At 42.4% G+C, this 15,802-nt stretch overlaps 1 long non-coding RNA gene across 1 annotated transcript in view; it reads left to right on the top strand.

Annotated features, from left to right (window-relative positions):
- The window catches only part of LOC146177144 (uncharacterized), a 72,618-nt gene that overhangs the window by 30,558 nt on the left and 26,258 nt on the right, over nucleotides 1-15,802 (top strand). Inside the window, exon 2 of the long non-coding RNA XR_014701612.1 lies at nucleotides 11,826-11,876. This is a non-coding gene — a long non-coding RNA (uncharacterized LOC146177144). The remainder of the gene's footprint in view (nucleotides 1-11,825; nucleotides 11,877-15,802) is intronic.

The following is a 15,802-nucleotide window of genomic DNA, read 5'->3' as shown; positions in this document are numbered from 1 at the left end:
TCCGGCGAAAGTCCGCTTATCGGTTTCGTACACATCGTGGGCATGAAAACCTCACAATACAACAACAGGTACCATTGGTCGTGCTGCTGTCGTCACCGGTATCATGTTCACTAAGGGGATACAATCTCAAGGGGATACAATCTCTTCAATGCTATTTAGAGCTTGCTTAAAGAGAGTACTCAAAGGCAGAGAATGGGAGCAGTTATGCATCACGGTTCATGAAGAATACCTCAGTAATCTGCGATTCGCTGGTGACATTGCCTTGTGATAAATGATAAATGATCTAGAGAGAAGAAGCAGAAAGGCAGGCCTAAAAACTAATATGCAGAATACTAAGGTAATGTTGAACAGCCTCAGAAAGGAACAGCAGTTTTATATGTGTAGCAAAGCGCTGAAAGTGGTAGGCGAAAATGTCTACTCAGAACAGGTAGTGACCGCAAAGCCAGATGGCGAAAGGGAAATAACAATAGAACATGATTGGGGTGGAGCTCATTTGGAAGGTACTCAAATATTATGACTAGCACCCTGCCAGTACTCGCCTATGGGGCTGAAACATGGATGCTAAAGAAAAGGGTTCTACTTAACTTGAGGACAACACAGTGCTATGGAACGAGAAATAGTAGGCGTAACTTTAGCTCATAGGAAGTGTGCAGAGGGGGTCATGGAAATAGCTTATGTTACTGAAATTCTAGTTGAAATTAATATGAAATGACCATGTACAGGACATGTAGCGGGAAGAGAGGGAAACTGATAGTCTCCAAGAGCAAACAATTGCATTCCAAGGTAAGGTAAACGTTTCAGGGGGCTTCAGAAAATGGAGTGGGTGGATGAGGTTATGAAATTCGCAAGAGTCAAGAAGATGCAGCTAGCACAGGACCGAGTTAATTGGAGGAAAATGGAGAGGCTTTCTTCCTGCAGTAGGTATAGTCCGGCTGGTGCAATGGCGACAGGCATTGTAATTGCTTAATTTTTTTTGTTGTTGTCACCGCAAATGCGACTAGACCTTTGCTGGAAAGACTTTGTAGGCGTTTAAGAGATGCTAATATGTTTAAGAGTGGCATAAATACTTTAACTAAAATATTAGAATGGCGCATCGAATGTTCAAAGCTGAGCGCTGCGAAAAGGGACGACCGTTCGAATCTTCCTGAGCACCACTCGCACTTTTGACTTATCCACAGCGGTGCTATGCATATTGTTTTTACAGCTATCCTTTATTTTGTCGCTTTTACCCCTCCTATACCCATGATACCGTAACGCAATTGTGCCGATTTCGGCCAGTAGATATGCTGTATGCGCCACTGTTAACTTATGGCGGGCGTAGATATTGCGGTTGCGGAGATGTGGATTCAAAACAGATTCTCCACGGTGACAGTCGTTTCACTCTCGTGCGTATCGTATGATTGAAGGAGATTACCGCTGGAGTGAGGAGAGGTTTGGGGTTGACTGTTGCACTGCACCGCCGCCACGCCTCCACTGACAGGCTAGCCTATTCTTAGAGAGCGACAAGCGCTTCTACACTCTTGGAACAGGTACACCGGCTGCAAGCGATGATGATCAATACGGAGCACTCTCGGGATCCGATACGTAGCCATGACGTGCTACGTTCAACAGGGTGATGAGGACTGGAAAGGAATTCGGCAGAATCACCGTAGCCGGCAGAAGGCTGAAAGTTCAATAGGTTTAGGAGCCACAGCTGAAAGACTCGGAAAGTTTCCATATTTTTTATATAAACCCTCCCGCCAACACTTTCTTCGAAATGCTTTTGCTACCTTTCCTCTTGCGTAACTACCGCTAACACTAGGTGGCAGCATTCAGTCTTTCCAAAGTTGATCTTTGAGGATTAAAAAAAAGCCGTAGTGTTATACACGAATGTTACGCTTCTATACCAGTTATTATGATCATCGAACGCAACCATTGAGAACAATGCGTATGTTAAATTGGTTAATTAAAATTTTAATATAATTGCGCTATTCTCACTGCGCTCGGTGTGAATGTTTGTATCAGAAACGTCAGAGAAACTATATTTAAAATACCATTCCCGCCTTTGGACTAAGGTACATATGAGGGATCATTAGATTAGAGGGGATGATTAGATATGGGAACCTTTAGAACTCGTTTGACGTCAAGCGCAGCGACCACACATTTAAGCTAGAAGGAAAGATATCACCGTCATCCGGAGCAGCTCATTATTCTAGCGCTAAGCAGCGTGCGCAATCGCAGGGGCACTATAGCAAGAATAATTATGAGGAGTGTTACAGTCTATCATGGCCTGCTAAAGATGAAAGTTCAGATGTGCGTTTTCAGGAGGGCGTTTCTCTGATACTAGTTTGCAACTTGATATGAAAATATAAATATCTGCTTAATTCCAAATATAGCGACGTCCACCTTGACGCCCTAAGAATGATAGGAATAGACAAGGCTTAAGAACACCTTTATTACAAGTTTCCTAATATAAGGAAGAAAAAAAATAACACCTATGTCTTTGAAGTGTTTTCAAAACAACAATGAATATTTCGTAACCTAAGTAGCACAGTGTCATGGAAGAAGGTGAACAAGCATGCAACAAGCATGCCTAAGCCCCGGGCGTTGCACTCGCGATGCGACAGATGACGATTAAATTATTGCAACGCCTTCATACAATACGTCATGCCCCTCCACTTGCGCCGCGTTGCATTATATTGAATGAGGCGGGTGTCATTTCCTCCCGCTCAGTACTTCTAAGCCGCTCCACTGCTGCGCCATTCAGTGCGGTATTCCTGGCTCCGGCCCACTCAGCTTAGGCTTAACAACTCCACTGAGCCTCATTCCGTCATCAATACTGACCCAATGTCTCAGTGACACGCCGACGACCACATGCCAAACAAAACCCTGGAAGGCGTGATGAAGACCCGACGTTGCCAACACAAGACGAACAAGCGACAACATGACGGCAACGAACTGCTAGCCTCGCCATTGTCCGGGAGAGTTCTTGTCTGCAGTACGGGACAGGTGCGCTTCAAAATGTGGGGCTAGTATCCTCTTGCGCCTTGTATTCATCAATCTTTGTGCAAACCAACTCTCCCCATCATCTCCTTTTCAAGTCATACTCATTGGCGACTCCGATTATCTCGCTAACATTGCATCGGAAGAAGTACTTTTTACCAAGGGTAGTATCAAATTTCGATGTCGAAGACTCGGGCAGCTGAGCAGGGTGGAGCGCTCTCCAGCCGGATAGTGAACCGTTTTTTTTTTTTTTCATTTCAACAATACTTCCGTAGCCTTCGCCTTGCAGTGCATTACAAACTTACAGCCGCACTTGACGACCTTATTAATTTTCAGTTTCCCGCAGGGCTTCTGTATGGACAGGTTCATTCGGAAGGTGTGGTGTTCACTGTACATGAAATGCCTCTTCTAATAGACTCTCAGGCTGATAACTTACCACCTCTCATACGCCCAAGAATGCGGGATCGAGTTGATGAGGACGGAAAGCTAGGCTTCCAAGTACCTTGTGATATCAGTGCACGTTAAAGCACCCCAGGCCCTCGAAATTTTTGGAGCTCTCCATTGCGGCATATCTCATAGTCATAGTCACTTTGGCACGTTAAACCATTCAAACTAAATTAAATCATGAGGTCTATGTGCCCCGCCGTGGTGTTGCAGTAGTTAAGGCACTCTACTGCTGCACCCAAGCACATGGGACTTAACCCCGGCCGCCGCGACCGCTTTTCAATGGAATCAGAAGCTTTAGTAGTGGCCGTGTGCTGTGCAATATCACTGCACGATAACAAACTCCTGGTGGCCAAAATTTACAACACCCTTCACTACAGATTTTGTTTGCCATACGGTATGCTGTAGCTAGTATATTATATAGATTTAGTATACACTAGGAGGCATCGAAATAGTGCGTGAAAATGCTCCCGGCATAAATTATAAGCCCTCGTAACCTTGGTATCTACAATGGCAGCACATCAAACAAAGTCCTCGGTGAAGAAAGTTATAAAATGCACATAAGGAAGGGGGCTAGGCAAGGATAGAAAACCTGTCGATTTTCTTTGCTCCGAGGAATTATTCACATCTCGTTTGGCAATCGGGATAAGGGTAGCCGAGAATACCTGACTACAGCAAGCCTCTGATAGCATTTGTCTTGCTATGTTACTCTGAGCAAGAATTGCAAACGGTGATGAATAACGTAAAGCACAGCGGGCGAAACAAAAAATAATTAACCTCAAGATAATTAATTCGTGGAAGTAATGTTCAAGGGAAGGAAAGCGTAGCAGGGGGCGACAGAAAGTTAGGTGGGCGGATGAGATTAAGAAGTTCGCAGGGGTCAAGTGGATGCAGCTAGCACAGAACCGGGTTAAGTGGAGAGATATGGGAGAGGCCTTCGCCCTGCAGTGGGTATAATCAGGCTGATCATGATGATGATGATGATGATGAATGTTCAAAAGCTTTGGCAAAGACCAGCAGTTTAAAGCAGGTAGTGAGGCGCTCCAAATGGTACGAAAATACGTCGACTAAGGATTGATAGTGGGCGTTGATCAGGAGAACGAAAAGGAAATTACTACGAGGATCAGATTTGGATAGAACGTATCTAACACGCACCCTGAGATCACGACTGGCAGGTTACCAATTCCCTTCAAGAAGAAATTATACAGCAAGCTGCAACTTACCAATACTCACCTATCTGGGGCGGAAACGTGGAGTCTAACAAATAGTGTTCAACTAACTAAAGACAAAGCGGAATGCTATGGAATTCAAAATGACAGGTAGGTTTACAGACAGGAAGCACGCAAGGCTGGTCTAGGAACAAACGCAAAGTAATGACATTCGGATCTAAATGACCTAGGCAGGAAGTGTAATTTGAAGTTAAGATACAATATGCTGCCTAAGCGTAACCGGCGGGATTCCAGGTGAAGGCAAGCGTAGCAGGTGGCGGAAGAAAGGCGGATGAGATTACGAAGTATGGAGGGATCGAAGTTTTGACACATTAATTAGCATCACCATAGCTCGGGTTTTCATTCTTAGCGCTTTCAAACCTTTGTAGTCCTTTTCCTAAATTTCATTTTTTTTTTACATTTCAATTATTTACTTGATGACACTCTAAATTTTCTTAATTAGCATCGTAAAGCATTGGCTTTCATTCCGAGAATTTTAACACGTTTGTGACATCTTTTTTAGTTATGACGATTTCTTAACTCGTCTTCGACTATCACATATTAATTAAAATAAAAAGATGAAATTTTACGCAGCCCCGTTTATTTCAGACACACGGTTCAGTGTACTACTATTACAATACCGACAGCTTTTCGACCGAACGAATTGTATAAGCTATTATTTGGTATTCACCGCAGTGAGTAACTACAATTTTACTCAGTAGTAAGTAAAGCGAGAAAAGTGGAGAAAAAAAATCGCACCGGGGCCATAATGTACGAGCGCAAATTATCTATCGCGGGCATGGCACCCGGCCGAGCTGGATTAGTTGGGAATGAAAATGGCGCCGTTAGCTCAGCTCGCAACACTGCCCTTTCGTGGCGACTGCCTCTTTAAAGGCTGGCACCACACTAAGTCATGAGGCGTGCTGCACCATGTAGGCTGCCTACGCCTAGCAGTCGCCGTTAGCCCCAAATGATTTGGAGAAGGGATACCCAAAGTGCGCAAGGTAACGCGCTCTCCATGCATAAAGAGGAGATACCTCTGAAACGTTTTCTGAGGTTCTCTGGGAGGCCATGAGTGTGCATATTTGGTGCTTTTCCGGCTGAACAAAAATGCCGATTTACTTTAGAACCGCCGTAAGAATTGGCTGATGCGGGTATTTATATATGTCGGGTGGTTGCTTACGATCTGTAGCTGAATAACGAAGTACCTTTAACTGCATGATACTGAAAATGTGTCAGACGTTCGAATCACAAATAGAAGGACTGGTAAATAATTAAGCCGAAAGTGCATGTACGTGTGCGAGTAAAAGCACAGGGAGGCGCAGAAGAAAGCTATTAATGTCATCGTAACAAATCCTTAAAGGTGGAACTTAAAGGTCCTCCATTATTTTGCCCTTAGATAATTTAATTAGTTGCATTTACAACTTGAAATGAAAGATTAAGTTCATATGAACAGAGCGGAACGCATGTCTGCTGCGGCAAGATGCGCCACTACTCGTTATATTGGCAACCGCACTTTTGGCTGATGTGTGCAACGTGTGGGAGATGCGCTTCAATCTTCTCTGCACAACAGCGTTAATCTTCCCGATATTCAGTAATGTCGGCGTTGTCACTCTCGCCATAGGTGTCGTCACAATTGATTATGGGTCTACCTCCTCCTGGTAATATTAGGCGGTTGACATTACCTCGTACAGACTGGTCGTCTAGCGAAGTGACATCACGAAAATCCATGAGAAGGTCATTTCGGCTCGAGCTGCAAGCTAGGGTAGGTCGTTTGATATGGAAGGTTAAATTATAATTGCACCTTGTACGTATTTCTTAAAACGAGGCGTTTATATCTATGCCTGTGGATGTTTCGCATTAAACAACGGCTTAGGACCAATGCTCGCTATGCGTCTCTCATAGCCTGAGTCGCTTTGGGACGCTAAACCTCGCAAACCAAACCAAACCCAACAAATTCTCGTATATGAGATATTAGAGACTCAGATTGAAGGTTTAGGGATTCACTGAGTAGTGATCCCATACACGCGAAAGAGCAAGTGACAGACAGGCGACGTCATGGTGATCGTGTTAGAGCTGAAATTAGCGCTAACACGATCGCTGAAATATCTTCAACATATTTAGTTCTTTATATATTCATCAATAGTAACATGATACACGCTAGAGAATACAATTTTGGTGCGCATGCTGTTTTCATTGCGTATCATTACTGAATGTCTCACAGCGCTGCAAGCAACTTGTTGATCTACATATGCGATATGAATTGTGGTATGTGCACGTGCTATAAGGAAGGGGCTTGAAAAAAGCAATGATGACATTGAAATAATTATTTTTTTGAAGGGGCTATTTATAATGAAGAATGGCCACACGCGACAAAGCATCTAAATGTCAGAGCCGGCAGAAAACACCAATGAGAGCAGAGAGCTGAAACAACAGAGGCGCGCTCTGGCGATCAGCAAGTGTAATGCGCGGCTGCATTATTAAAACATGGGGTCTGGATAATTTCGAACTCATCCTTTATGATGATGGCGAAGTGACAAACGGTTTAAAAAACGGTCCGATTTCTATACTTCTCATTTACTCTATGGACTAGAAAAATATTCTTAAACGATTATTCTCTTTTACTGATCGCTACAGCATCTTAACTCCTGTAGAGTATGGCTTCAGAAAACATCGATCATCCGAATTAGCACTTCTAGAGCTGAAAGAATTCATCGTCGAAAAACTTGAAAACACAAACATATTCTTTATCGTTTTCCTTAATTTTACAAACGATCTTGATTATACTAACCACAGTATACGTCTCCAAACGTTGGAGCATTACGGTGTTCACGATATAGCCCATGAGCTGATTTCGTTTTACCTTAGACATGACATCAATGCGTTGTAATCCGTCTATCCTGAAACAGTTAATCAGGCCTTCCGCAGGGCAGAATCCTAGGTCTTTTCCTATTTTGTTTATTTTTAAACGACATAGTAAACATTGACCCCAGTGCCAAGTACATAATTTACACAGACGATACTGTACATTTTTGGTTTCAGGTAGCACTGGTCAAGACTTGTTTTGCTGGGCAAATCGTACACTTCACCTGGCTTGAACCTGGGCAGCAAGAAATAAATAAAGTTATATATCGCGAGAACCAAGGTGTCATGTTCCACCCAAGGAATAAATATTATACATTATTGTCAATTGTAATCGATTGTACAGAGATAGAAGTTTACGGTTTCTGGTCATTTGATGTTAATTCCTAAAATTTGTCTTCGGATGCTCACAAAATTGACCTCATCAAAAACCTTAGAGAAATATAGGTCTCATGCACCGACATTGTTTCACTTTTCTAAGGTAAGTTAACATTATGTTTTACAGCAGTTTATTCTCACCAATGCAAAACTAAACCGCACTTGTTTGGAGAACCACTACGAAGGACAATAGTCATTAGTTTGACTTGCTGAAGAAATTAGCCGTCCGGATAATTTGCAAAGCCACCTTTTTAAGCCATACGCAGGAAATTTTCACACAGCAAAATATAGCGTAGGATTTATTTTTAAGCATACACTTTCTATACATTACAGGTTAGAAAACATAAAAGGAACTAAAAGCTGCAAATCTCTAGCAAATCTCGATAACATACAAACATTTATTTACCCTTCAAGAAGCGTAGCTTGCTGGGCCATTATATGTATTTTTAAAGGTGAAAACCCGTGAAAAGTTGACGCGTTAACAAAAAAGAAGTTCACTTGTCCAGCGTCGTCCTTGTGCACTCTTTCCTTGTTAACGCGTCCTCTTTTCGCTGGTTTTCATCTTCATTTATTTACCCATTGCGCAACACATAAAAATGGAAAATAAGCAAATTCCCTGAGGGTTAGATGTAGGCTTCCAGCGTTCCTGAAAGATTTTCAAAAGGAAAGATAGGGACATTGGAGTATATTTCGTTCAAGAGCCTGCGGAATAAATATGTACAAGACTGAAATATCGGCCTGTGTTTAAATTTTGAAATTGTTTTGCATAATGTATTTTTAATTTTTATGTCTTCTTTATCCTTTCGCCCGTATGTCTCTCAATCCTGCTGCATGAAGGGCTAAACGTTCACATAATTCCCCATATTAAAGTTGAAATTTCACTTCAGTAAATGTTGTCTACTCATGAATGCTCACCTTTTTGCTAGTGTGTGTTCTCCAGCCATGTATTTTTCATCTAATTCCCATTTAGCTTTTCTTATATTTTGTACCAATGTAGCATGTAGCTGCACATTCGGTTCAGAGTGTTTTCATGCTCTAGTATTTTGCTCGTGCTTTGCCATTGCTTGTATTGTAAAGCCTTCTTCGGACTTATGAGATGTTGAATAAACAATATTTTGTATTTTATTGTATTCCTTATTCTATATTGCACGTAAGCCTATTCCATCTACTTCCAAAAGTTTGAATCGGCGCATGCGCATAATGAAAGTTCGATGTTCTTCACAATGAAATGTAGCACTGCATCAAACCAGGGTGTGCTATTTAGTAGAAATAAATGTGCTTCGTGGTGCCAAAAGACCTCTATTTTAGTTTTGAAGTATTTTCACCCAGGTTGCTTGAATCGAAGCTAGCTTGACACTTAAACTTGCTGCTGATCTTGGCGTGAGCATTGTTGTCTTTCATGCCAGTATGCATTGTAGATTGGATTAGCACACAGCGTAAAAAGAGCGAACTGACAGTACTTTAAAGGTTTGTTAAGAGCTGAATCTTTCACCCACATAGAGCAAGTTGTACCGTCTATTATGAAAACAATGAAATTTGAGGTGAGAAAGAGATATTATCGTAGAAATAATTTGAAACAGTGAACATGTCATACACAGGTGATTATTATTTAAATAAAACTTCCTAAGAACGTAAAGTTAAATAGTTTTTCTAATATCACCTCTACAACTGACGACAATTCGTGATAGTGTTTTATAAGAATTTTTTGTTGCAAATCATACTTGAGATAAAAATATTTTCAGCAGAAAGCAAATATTTTATTTTTTTTTTCAGGGATCCCCCTATTGCTTTCTTGCTCACGCAGTTAGTAACATTTCCAAAGACAGATTTTTTCTCTTCTCCACTAATGTAATTTTCGTATGCAGCACATTTTAGTGATGTAAATAAGATGAATAATACTCTGCACGTGGCGGTGCGATAATTGGCATAAATGCTCTACGCCTTTTCGCTCGTTCGTACTGTGAGAATCCAGAAACTACTGAGAGCAAGATAGAATTCGTAGATATTAAGGTGTCATTCTATAAACGCATCAAACGTCCTGGTCATCAAGGTTGGCGAGTCGTGATTCTTCGATAGGGTGTGTATTGGCGTCGGATAAATTGATAAAGCAGACGCATTTTTTACCACGTTTAACTATGTAATAAGAACAGTTCTTAGCGGCGTCATTTTCATACTCTTTGGTATTTTGAAACACTGGACTGATATTGTTATTTTTACTTTAGGTACTTGGATATATATATCTGCGTCTAACACTTAATGCCTGTCTTGTATTGCACACCGTAATCACCGTAGAGCCAGCCATTTGTAAGACAGGTGCTACTTCGGCGGGCATGTAGTTGTGCAGGCGAAACGCATAGCACCCGTCTAGTGTGGGATTGAAGTGAACGATAAAGCATTAGGTGGTTGAAACCACCATAGTGTTCTTCTATCGTCTCCTTCATAGCTAACGCAGCTTTGGACGCTGAATTTCATATGTCACGCTTTATCAGATCACTACCATAGCATACCGTAATGTTTATCTAACATTTCGCTCACGCATTGTAATTATAGCTTAAATATATTTTGCCTAATTACTTGCCACTGGAATGATCGAGTTCGATCTCATAGACACGTTTGTGCTCTATCTACATTATATTCACGTGCAAGAAAAAATTAGATGAGGATTAGCTGGTCGTTAAACGTGGAGTGCCGCGAGAACAATCTGCGTGGCGATTCTTAGGTTTGGCTTGAAAGTAAAGAGATGGCTTTGGCGCATAGTCGTTTACTCTATGGGTTCAGCATTATTTATGAAAAACGAGGCACTTTTGACCATTAAAGTGCGGTTAGGCAAAAGCCTTCATCGCATGGCGGTCCGAGCCCTCCCCTACGGCCCATCTTTCTCTCTGTTTTTAATGCCACCTTCGCGATGACGCAATAGCGTAAGCTATCAGCTAACATATAAACCCCCGCTCAACCGAGCCGTATAAACGTGCCAGCGTGGCCTTGGAATAACGTGCATGCATAGTAATTTGCAGGCTGATTGTGATGTCACCCTCCCATAAGAAAGGAAAGGCCCGTGTTGGCAGCTCCTGCCAAACGCAATGTCAGGAAACCCTAAATCCAGTTAGTGCTTGGCCATGTCAGTTACCGTCTACCGCCTCCCAAGTCTTTTCCTTATTAGTCGCTCTTCGAACAGGCATGGAAATGCACGGCGAAATGGTGAGACTGGGGCCAATGTTGCTCTCGCTACACGAAAAATGCTCAATTTCTTTGAGGAAATTAAGCCTTTTGCGAGTGGAAAACATAAAACAGATTGCATTTAAAAGACAGGTTTTCCGATGTATGGTTGGGTTTAAGTAGTAATGATTTTTCAGCTGTATCTCAACATATTCCTAACGTTGGTAATCTAGGTACGTTTCCATTTATTAAGGTGCTTTAACAGGATATTTACAGGAACAAGCATTATGTGTTGAGCTTGCTAATCTTCTGGGCGCTAATTTTTTATCTTTGGTTAGAGCGACTGAACAACATGTCTTAAGACATTATCCTGCTCTAAATAGCAGAGCTTTAATAAGTTAGATTCGACATAACCACATTTCAGGCTTCCATATTATTTTCTCTTAATGTATCTACCAATTTGAAAAATAGATATGAAAATATTTTGTAATTATTTCCACTACTACAGGGGTAATATACCTTTTTATTCAAAACATAATAGCAAGTGGCATAATCAGGAAACTAGCTTGTACGCATTCAGCGGCTCTTTTATTAGAAATTGGTATGCTCTGGGAGCCCCATATAACTGAGGATTTGAACCAATTAAGCCTTAATTATAAAGATATGTAAAGAGCCAAATTTATTAGAGGCCAGAAATGATTGTTAGGCGTCATGCTGAAATAATATATTCCATCAATAACACTGAGGATGTAAACATTTAGAGGCTGTCGGCTTTGTTTTTTGTTTTTTTTGCAGAGCAAAGCGCAGTATCCTCAAGTCTTGTCTAAGTCAAGCCCAAGTTCAATAGTAACATTTTTTTTTTCATATTCTTTATATTTCTATCACAAAGTTAAGCATGGTGTACTTTTTTATTTCCCAAAACCACTTATTATTCTGCCCTAGATGCATTTTTCAAAACTGTAGAGCCCAGGGTGTGTGCTTCAGAGCTGTATAAAGGCTTTGAGTTTGCATTAGTGCAGGTCCTTCCCCTTGCAGAGTGCAAGACGAAATCCTTACCAGCAAGAAATTCGAAACACTAGAAATGCATACCAAGCCGCACACAGTGGCTCAGAAACAGATCCCCCGGGCACTAAACTATTTACACAGACTATACTTAACCTGATCCTTCACTTCACTCTCGGTATTCGCACTTGTGACAAAGAATAGAAGATACTTGGTTTCACATGGTAAACTGAATGGCATTTTGATGGCATCAGTTGTTCTCAAGACCACTTACACTTTATGCGCTTGTACTATCTTCATTCTAAATATATATTTTCGTAACTGCCTTAACTGATTGGCTAAAGCCAAAAGGACGCTCAGTTGTGGATGTGTCGGGAAGCGACCAGAAAGTCCGATGTTGCAAGGAGATATATCCCATAGCAACATGATATGTAAGATCTATGACGCAAGGTAAACTTGATGTCGTCAAGCGAGAAATGGACAGATTGAACATTGATATCTTGGGTATGAGCGAGCTGAAGTGTACCGGAATGGGAGAAATTAATTTCGGTGACCATTATGTATTTTACTGTGGGCACGAATACACGAGAAGGAATGGGGTCGCTCTCATAGTAAACAGAAGAATGGGCAAAGCAGTGCTAGGGTACAACCACAAAAACGATCTAATGATTTCACTTCGGATCCAAGGTCACCATAACAGTTATCCAAGTCCATGCACCAACTACTACTGCTGAAGAAGCTGACGTTGACAGATTTTATGCGGACCTACAATGCCTTTTATACCGCACCCTATCATCAGACGTCGTTTTTCTCATAGGAGTCTCGAATGCTAAGGACGGGAGTGAAGAAATATCCGGAATTATAGGCAAGCTCGGTCTTGGCGAGCCAAATGAAGCTAGTAGAGTTTTGTAGAGTTGCAGAGGCTAGTAGAGCTTTGTCAAGAAAACAACCTGACCATAGCGAATACTCATTTTCAACAGCACAAGAGGCGCCTGTACACGTGGACTTCACCGGACAATGCCTTTTAGACCGCACCCCATCATCAGACGTCGTTTTTTTCATAGGAGGCTCGAATTCTAAGGTGGGGAGTGAAGAAATATCCGGAATTATAGGCAAGTTCGGTCTTGGCGAGCCAAAGGAAGCTGGGCAGAGGCTAGTAGAGTTTTGTCAAGAAAACAACCTGACCATAGCGAATACTCATTTTCAACAGCACAAGAGGAGCCTGTACACATGGACATCACCGGATGGTCTGTATAGGGATCAGATCGATTATATTCTTTGCCGGAAGAGATGGAGAAGAGCTGTACAAGCAGTAAAAATAAGGCCTGGGGCCGATTGTGGCACCGATCATCAGCTTCTTGTTGCCAAAATTAAGCTTCGATTGAGGAAACGCAGAAAACTAGAACGCCTTTCAGGTATGATCTGGATGAAATTCCATTAGAATATGCTGTGGAATTGTTGAATCGATTTCAAAAATTAGATCTAGAAGACAGATAGCCCGAAGCGATGTGGACTGATGTTCGTGATATAATACAAGAAGTTGCTACTAAGGTAGTTCCAAAGCAAAAAAAAATGCAAGAAAGCAAACTGGTTATCTGAAGAGGCTTTGCAAATAGCTGAGGAAAGGAGGATGGCAAAGGTTATGGGAGAAAGAGAAAGATACAAGGTTCTCAATGCGGAGTTTCAGAAAATGGCAAGAAGAAATAAGAATGCCTTCCTGAACACACAGTGCCAAACAGTTGAGGACAACAGCCAATTAAGGAACACAAGAGCTTTGTATTAGACAATCAAAGATATCAAAGGAAGATTCTGTGCTAAGCTTGGCGTGATAAAGGACAAACGAGGCAAGGACCTCACTGAAGCCTCAGAGATAAAGAAGAGGCTTCAGGAATACACAGAAGAACTGTACAAGAGGGACCTGAATGTGCAAACCCAACATAAGACGGTTGTGATTACTGATCTCGAGCCGGGCATCTTGAAGAGTGATGTTGAATGCGCCTTAGCCAGCCTTGCTAAGAACAAAGCTAGCGGAATTGATGGCATTCCAGCTGAGTTGCTTCAAAACCTCAACCATGACGCCGTTAACATTCTGCATACATTATGTCAGAAGATTTGGACAACCCTGCAGTGGCCACAGGATTGGAGGAGGTCAGTTTACATCCCCATGCCAAAGAACGTTAGTGCCAAATATTGTTCCAACTACCGCACGATCGCGTTTATTCCGCATGCTAGCAAGGTGATGTTGAAAATCCTCCAAGGTAGGCTGCAGCAGTATGTGGATCGGCAGCTTCCGGACGTGCAAGCTGGGTTTCGCAAGGGCAGAGGAACCAGAAACCAAATTGCCAACCTTCGCTGGATCATGGAAAAAGCAAGAGAGTTCCAGAAACCCATCTATTCCTGCTTTATTGATTATGCGAAAGCGTTTGACTGCGTAGGTCACAGCAGATTGTGGCAAGCTTTCCAAGAGATGGGAGTTTCAATTCACCTCATCTGTCTCCTCAGCAACCTGTATGAAGGGCAAGAGGCCACAGTCAGAACTGGGCATGATCTTACTAATTGGTTTCCGATCGAGAAAGGAGTGAAGCAAGGCTGCATACTGTCGCCCTGCCTATTTAACCTATACGCAGAGTGCATCATGAGGAAGGCCGGTCTGGACGAGTCTTCAGGTGGAGTGAAGATTTCTGGAAAACGTATCAACAACCTTAGATATGCGGATGATACCACTTTAATGGAAGAAAGTGAAGTGGAACTCAAGAGACTTCTGATGCGCGTACAAGAAGAGAGTGAGAAGTTTGGGCTTTAACTGAACATTAAAAAGACAAAGATCGTGGCGTCTTGCCCTATCAAGTCCTGGAGCATCAATGGGCAAGAAGTGGAAGCTGTGACAGATTTTCTCTTCTTGGGCTCCAAGATTACCTCGGAAGGTGACTGCAGCCATGAAATTAGGAGACGCCTGCTTCTGGGAAAGAGAGCAATGGTTAGCCTTAACTGCATAGTAAAGAGGAGATACATTAGTCTGCCAACCAAGATCCGTATAACTCGTGCTATAGGCTTTCCAGTTGTGATGTATGGATGCGAGAGTTGGACTGTGCAAAATGCTGACCGCCGAAGAATTGACGCGTTTGAATTGTGGTGCTGGCGAAGACTCTTGAGAGTTCCTTGGACTGCCAGAAGATCAAATCTGTCGATATTGTCGACCATAAACCCTGACTGCTCATTGGAGGGTCAAATTCTAAAGGTAAAGCTCAGCTACTTTGGTCATCTGATGAGAAGAGAGGAGTCGCTGGAGAAAGATTTGATGTTGGGAAAGGTTGAGGGTCGCCGGAGAAGGGGTCGGCAGCTAACGCGATTGTTAGATGGCATCCTCGAGGCACTGCAGATGAAGTTATGTGATGTTAGGAATATAGTGAGAGACCGGAAAGCGTGGCGTGACATGGTCCATAGGGTCACGGAGAGTCGGACACGACTGAACGACTGAACTGAACTGAACGTAACTGATTACGAAAAATTGCGGTCTTCCAAGGTAGATACTTCTGCACGGCTTGCGTTCTCCCTTCCTCAGGTTTCCTCCTTCTACTATTTTAAGTTGTCAGACTTTCCCCTCACCCCCCCCCCCCTCCACTTCTCGACATGGTCTCCTACACTGGACGCCTTCTCATTTCAAATATGCTCCCAGTCCTCCTCCTTTTTCCTGTTTCTGGTCTGATAGGGAAAAGCACGCACAATCATTTGCCGCATCTTGAGCGCTTGCGCTGTTGTAGGTTCCTCTT

This window comes from Amblyomma maculatum, chromosome 10 (assembly GCF_055883805.1).
Source record: "Amblyomma maculatum isolate TAMU_Amacu chromosome 10, ASM5588380v1, whole genome shotgun sequence".
NCBI classification, from domain to species: Eukaryota; Metazoa; Arthropoda; class Arachnida; order Ixodida; family Ixodidae; genus Amblyomma; species Amblyomma maculatum.
Note: the sequence above shows the minus strand (reverse complement) of the source record. Positions and strands in the feature narration are given on the sequence as shown.